Here is a 6,943-nt window from a genome sequence, read left to right as displayed (position 1 = left end):
TGATTACCCCATCAACTTCGGTCAGAAATCTTGGTGTAATCTTTGATGACCAGCTGACCTTCAAAGAGCACATTGCAAAGACTGCTCGTTCCTGCAGGTTTGCACTACACAACATCAGAAAGATCAGGCCCTTTCTGACAGAGCATGCTGCGCAACTTCTTGTCCAGGCCCTGGTTGTTTCTAGACTGGACTACTGCAATGCTCTTCTGGCTGGTCTGCCATCAAACGCAATCAAACCTCTACAAATGATTCAGAATGCAGCGGCACGACTGATCTTCAACGAGCCCAAAAGAGCGCATGTTACACCACTCTTCATCTCCTTGCACTGGTTACCAGTGGCAGCTCGCATCCAGTTCAAGTCACTGATGCTTGCGTACAGATCTACCACAGGCTCTGCACCCTCCTACTTCCACTCACTATTACGAACCTACATCCCCTCCAGAAGTTTGAGATCTGCTAATGAGCGACGCCTTGTGGTACCATCACAGAGAGGCTCAAAATCACTCTCCAGAACATTCTCGTTCACCATTCCTGGCTGGTGGAATAATCTTCCCACCCCTATCCGGAACGCCGGATCTCTGGCAACCTTCAAGCAACAACTGAAAACTCATCTCTTTCATCAGTACTTGACTTCATCCTAAAAAAAAAAAAAAAAAAAAAACTTTCCCTCTATCTTTCTTTCCACCTACTAGTTTGTACTTATTTGAACAATGACTGAGACTTGGTGTTACGAGCACTTCCTCTGTCTGACTGCCTCTTCAAGATGAATCGCTTTTTGTATTCCCCAGTTGTAAGTCGCTTTGGATAAAAGCGTCTGCCAAATGACTAAATGTAAATGTAAATGTTAATCTTATTATTATACATTACTGACAGTTTATCCTCCAATTTGATACTGTTAAGTGCTTTGACACAATCTGTATTGTTAAAAGCGCTATATAAATAAAGGTGACTTCACTTGACTTGACATCCCCTGCACAGCCTGGAACGTAACATTTATTTCCATGATCTGCCATTTTCACAAAGTAATCACATAAATCACATAAAATATTTGGGTGCAAAGTAATCACATAAATCACATAAAAGCTACCCTAAAAAAGTTAGTTTTAAGGGACAATTTAAAAACACTAAGGGATTCTGCATTTCTAATCTTAAGGGTAGGAAATTTCACAATTCAGGAGCCGATGAAGAGAGAGCCCAATCACCCATAGTTTTAAGCCGAGTTGATTGAACAGTTAAAAGACCAGCTTCAGAGGAGCGTAGAACACGTGTAGGTGTGTAGGGGGTTAAAAGCTCTGACAAATATTAAGGAGCAAAATTATTCAAGGCCTTGTAAGTAAGCATGATAATTTTAAAATCGATACGAAAACTAACAGGAAGCCAGTGCAATTTTTCCAAGACAGGTGTAATGTGCTCCCTTTCACTGGTCCTAGTCAGTATTCTGGCAGCTGAATTTTATACCAACTGTAATTTACTTAGTGTAGCTTTTGAAACTTCAGCCAGCAAAGCATTACAATAATTAATACGCGAAAACACAAAAGTGTTGATTAACTTTTCAGCCACAGAAATAGTCAACATGGGATTTTTCTGCTTTCCTGGCGTTCACTTTCTTTAGCGCCCTCCTTACCTCATCCTCTGACACGGTGATTACAGGATCAACGCTGCTTTGCCTGCTGCTTCCTGACGCGCTGGGCGGCAGAGACACGCCGCCGCCGCCGTTGCCATCGAAGCGGCCGAAGAAGGTGTTTAACTCGTCGGCCAGCAACGGATCTGCTCTCACCTCCGCGGAGGATTTGTTTCCAAAGGCACAGATGGTCCTCAGTCCCTGCCACATCCGTCGAGAGACATTGAGCTGGAAATGAGACTCAATTCTCTCTCTGTATCTGTGTTTAGCGGCTCAAACTGCGCGTCGGAGAGCATAGCACGATGCTATGTACTCGCTCATATTCCCGGTCAGAAGAGCCTCATTGTAAGCGGCAGTGCGTGTGTTAACCGCAGCACGGATTGTTCTGTCCACCCACGGTTTCTGGTTGGAGAATGTCCTTATCGTTATTGTTTCTGTAGCTTGCTCGGTTAGCGTGTTTACAAAGCTCAATGCTACATCCGTGAACTCGCTGACGTCAGAAGAACTCGCCCAGAACATGTCCCAGTCGACGTCATCAAGAGCCGCCTGCAGCATAGCCTCTGAGTGGGAGGACCAGCGTGTCATTACTCTCTGCACCGGAGGTTCCTGAACGAGCCTCCTGAACGAGGATTTTCATTAAAAGACTCTATTTTTATTATACTCCTTAGCACGACACGTAACATCTTTAGGGCCCGAGTGTGCTCATTATACCACGGTGTTGGACTCTTTTTCTTAATCTTCCTTAAGCATAAAGGAGCAACCATATCTTAAGTGCTAGAAAAGAGAGAGTCCATAGTTTCTGTAACATCATCAAGTTGTTCTGAGCTATTGGATATGCTGAGGAACTGAGATAAGTCAGGAAGATTATTTATAAAGCAGTCGTTTTTGGTAGAAGTGATGGTTCTGCCATATTTGTAACAAGGAGTTGGCTTTACAGCTTTAGCTATATGGAATATACGCAAAACTAGATAATGATCTGAGATATCATCATTCTGCAGCAAAATTTCAACGCCACTGACATCAATTCCATGTGACAGTATTAAATCTAGAGAATGATTTGAAAATGAGTAGGTCCTGAAACGTGTTGTTTAACACCAATAGAATTTAGAATGTCTATCCCATTGAATCTTTTTCATTATCACCTTGGATATTGAAATCACCAGCAATTAGGACTTCTGCAGCCAGCACTAACTCAGCAAATAAAATCAGCAAATTTTTTAATAAAGTCTGTATGGTGCCATGGTGGCCAAACATCACAGGGGATTTATCATTAACACTTGTTTCTTTGGATAACGTTATATGAAGAACCATTATCTCAAATTAATTATACTTGAAATCCGGCCTCTGAGAAATACTGAAAATATTTCTATAAATTGTAGCAACACCTCCCCCTTTACCTTTTGGACATGGTTCATGTTTGTAACAGTTTGCAATCTTGGGGTGTAGACTCGTTTAAAGTAATGTAATCATCTGGTTTTAGCCAGGTTTCTGTCAAATAAAGCACATCTAGTTTATGGTCAGAAATAATATAATTTACAAAAAGTGCTATTTTAATATTTGTTTTTTATTTGTTGAACATCAATGAAATTGTTACTCTTACTTTGGTTTGGATGTTTTCTGTATTTTCTAGTTCGGGGGAACAAACACAGTCTCTATAGTGTAATATCTAGGTGAAAGAGTCTCTATGTGCTTAGAATTAACTGACTTCTTTGACGTACGCTTGTCTTTGCAATAGGCTGCGCTGAAAGGGGGATACAATGCCATTTCATGCATTCTAAATTGTTTACATCCTTAAAAGTTGGATTGTTATGCCCGCGTGTGCACTCAGCGACCCGAGCAAAAGTGCGCCACTCAACACGTTTTGTGCATGGCTCGAAGTCATCGGCAGCTCAAGAAGAATGTCTTTAAAGATGTGTTTTTGGATGTGAGGAAAAGATAACCTTATTCAGTGTTATGTGAACAGTGGATTCAATTAGTTTTTTCGGGGCTGCAACGGAATTTCACAAACATATTTGTTCCCATTGTTTCGGTGACGGATGTTTTATAACAAGATACATTCTGACACTGTACAGCAGTCCCAGTGATAAAGATCCCGTCATGACTAGGGGCTGCTGTAAAACTGCACCAAGTATCTGTGATTGTTGCCAATCGGCCTGTATCCACCCACGGCTCACCTCAAGGAGCTCGAGTGTTTTCAGAGAGAATCGTAAGCTGCATCTTTCTTTTATAAACCTGATTAAACTGTAGACTATTTGAAGATGTGAATGAAACAATACTACACTATAGGTTCTCAAGATTAACATGAGATTGGCCGGAACTGTGTGTTATGTCTTCTTTAACCCGTTGGGGTCGGCTGTATTGCCAGCGATACGAACTCGGTTTTTAGATAAGTGCAAAAGACACTAAAAATACTCTGTTGATTTTGGTCACACAAAAAAGTGTTATACATCAATCGAAACTGTTAAGTGTCTATCATCTAAATATCATCTTCATGGTCTCAGGAGCTGGGACCGGGCAGGTCGAGAGCTCGTAAACTGTCTCCATGGCCGTGGAAGGACAGGAGGAGGATATGCAGACGGCCTCCATGGCTGTGACAGGGCAGGGCAAGGATTTGCAGACGGCCTCTTTAGCCGTGACAGGGCAGTGCAAGGATTTGCAGACGGCCTCTTTAGCCGTGACAGGACAGGGCATGAGTTCGCAGACGGCCTCTTTGGGGCGCTCTGGAGGAGCGGGCACTTGAGGGCGCTCTGGAGGAGCAGGCACTTGAGGGCGCTCTTGCAGCGCGGACACTTGGGGATTGGGTACGGCACTTCTGGCCGTGACTGGAGAACAGGATTCTCGGGGATCTGGATCGGCACTTCTGGCCGTGACTGGAGAACTGGATTCGGGATCGGCACTCCTGGCCGTAGTTTGAGAACTGGATTCTCGGGATTCGGGATCGGCACTCCTGGCCGTGACATGAGAACTGGATTCTCGGGATTCGGGATCGGGACTCCTGGCCGTGACATGAGAACTGGATTCTCGGGATGCGGGATCGGCACTCCTGGCCGTGGCTTGAGAACTGGATTCTCGGGATACGGGTGTAGGTGCCACCACTTCGAGAGGTTCTGCAGCCGAAGCCGCCACCTCTGGTGGCATTGGTACAGATTCATGGATGGGAGAGGCCTCAGGAACACAGTGTGCAGCCCACACACTCAAAATGGCGACCGCCATAACAGGAAGCACTGAGGTCAGGGGAACAGTCTCGGTAACAGCCTCTGGCAGTTCGGCGGAGGCGTGAAGAGACTCTGGCTGGAGCACAGAGACGTGGTGTGACTCTGGCTGGAGCACTGAGACGTGGTGTGACTCTGGCTGGAGCACTGAGACGTGGTGTGACTCTGGCTTGACAGCGATGACGTGAGCAGACTCTGGCTTGACAGCGATGACGTGAGCAGACTCTGGCTTGACAGCGATGACGTGAGCAGACTCTGGCTTGACAGCGATGACGCGAGCAGACTCTTTAACATTGGCTGGAGCTTGACTTGGCTCTTTGACGTAGGCTGGCATTCGACTTGGCTCTTTGACGGAGGCTGGGACTCGACTTGGCTCTCAGACGGAGGCTGGGACTCGACTTGGCTCTCCGACGGATGCTGGGACTCGACTTGGCTCTCCGACGGAGGCTGGGACTCGACTTGGCTCTCTGACGGAGGCTGGGACTCGACTTGGCTCTCCGACGGAGGCTGGGACTCGACATGGCTCTCCGACGGAGGCTGTGAACACACAATTGGGTGCGGTGTATCGTTCCTCCGCGACACCCACAGTAAAAGAAGAGCCCACACACATCAAAGTATAGTCCATGAAATTACTTAATGATGAACGAGGAGCCTTGTGAATTACTTTTGTCTTTAGTGGCTGGTTAAGGCCATCACAAAAAAATCTATTAACAGACAATCCGGTAGATTTGAGCCATTAGCCAAAGCCAAATATTCAGCGATGTAACGCTCTAGGGATCGTGTGCCCTGCTTAAGGGCCAATAATAAGAAAGCTACATCCATACCTGACCGATGTTTGTCGGGAAAGCTGCAGGATCCTTGTAGGGCCGAGTATTCTGTTACAGGGGTGACGAGACGTGAGACGTGCGGATCCATTTGCAAAGCTTTATTATAGGACATGGTCATACAGGCAGGGTCGGGAGACAGCAAACTGGTATGGCAAAGGCAAGAGACAAGAGTAATCCTTGGGCAAGCGTGGGTCGACGATCGGCGTACAATATCCAGACAGGGCAAGGCAGAGAGAATAAACCAGGAACACGAGCAGGGATCAGAACACAGGAAATTGAACTAGGAAAACCAGGGAAACGCTTTGTAGAGTAGACAGGCTAGCAATACTCGGCGGTGAGCAAGAGCAAGTCCCAGGCTTAAATAGTGAGTGGTAGTGATGAGAAATGGTAATCAGGTGTGGGCGAGACAGCTGTGCGTGTCGTTAGTGCAATGGATTGTGGGAAATGGAGTCCAGTGTGTTGTGTGTGAAAAAGTCAATGTGGTGAACGGGTGACCTCTAGTGGTGGTTGTCCGGAAGAGCATGGACCAGATTTGTGACAAAAATAGATTTTATTAACGTGCTAAACAATAATAAATTGTTTCTCAGATATAAAATATTTTTTATAGTACAAAGTACATCCTTTTGTGGTTCACAGCATACATGAGTCTATGGCTGCAGAATCATAACAGCTTCTATAAAATCATACATACTAGACTATATGACTGCAAAATCATAGTTGTGTTTTTTTGTTTTTTTTGCCCAAACTGATGTTTTCATGCTCTATATTAAACAATAATAATTAGTTTCTCAGATATAAAATGTATTTTTTTGTGTACGACAGTACAATGCATGCATGAGTCTATGCTCACAAATGTTTTTTTGTTTTTTTTGTTTGTATTTTATTGAATCAGTTACCTGAACCACAGATGAATCCTGATGACTTTCTTCAAGATGTTTTCCTCTGAGATTGCTGTACCAACATCAGATGGTCAACTACACTGATATTCTATGGTAAAATAAGATCCTTGACTACTGATTATGTTTTTTTCTTCTTGAATCCATGGAAATAAGTAAATGTCAGGTACTTGTTTCACTTGTTGAACAGAATCTGTTGCAGGAATGACTCAAAGTCTCTTCACATTTCTGTGGTTAGATCAGTGTGCACAATAATGTGTCTTTGACCTTCATTATGTATGTTTTGATTATACTGTGTTGTAAATAAAATACAAATAATTAAAAAACTCCTCACACTCTCTGTCTTACCTGCCTCAGTCACAGTCACACTGATGGCCCATTAGCAGC

This window comes from Barbus barbus (genome assembly GCF_936440315.1).
Source record: "Barbus barbus genome assembly, chromosome: 9".
Lineage (NCBI taxonomy): Eukaryota > Metazoa > Chordata > Actinopteri > Cypriniformes > Cyprinidae > Barbus > Barbus barbus.
The sequence above is the reverse complement of the archived record's forward strand: the minus strand, read 5'-3'. Positions refer to the sequence as shown.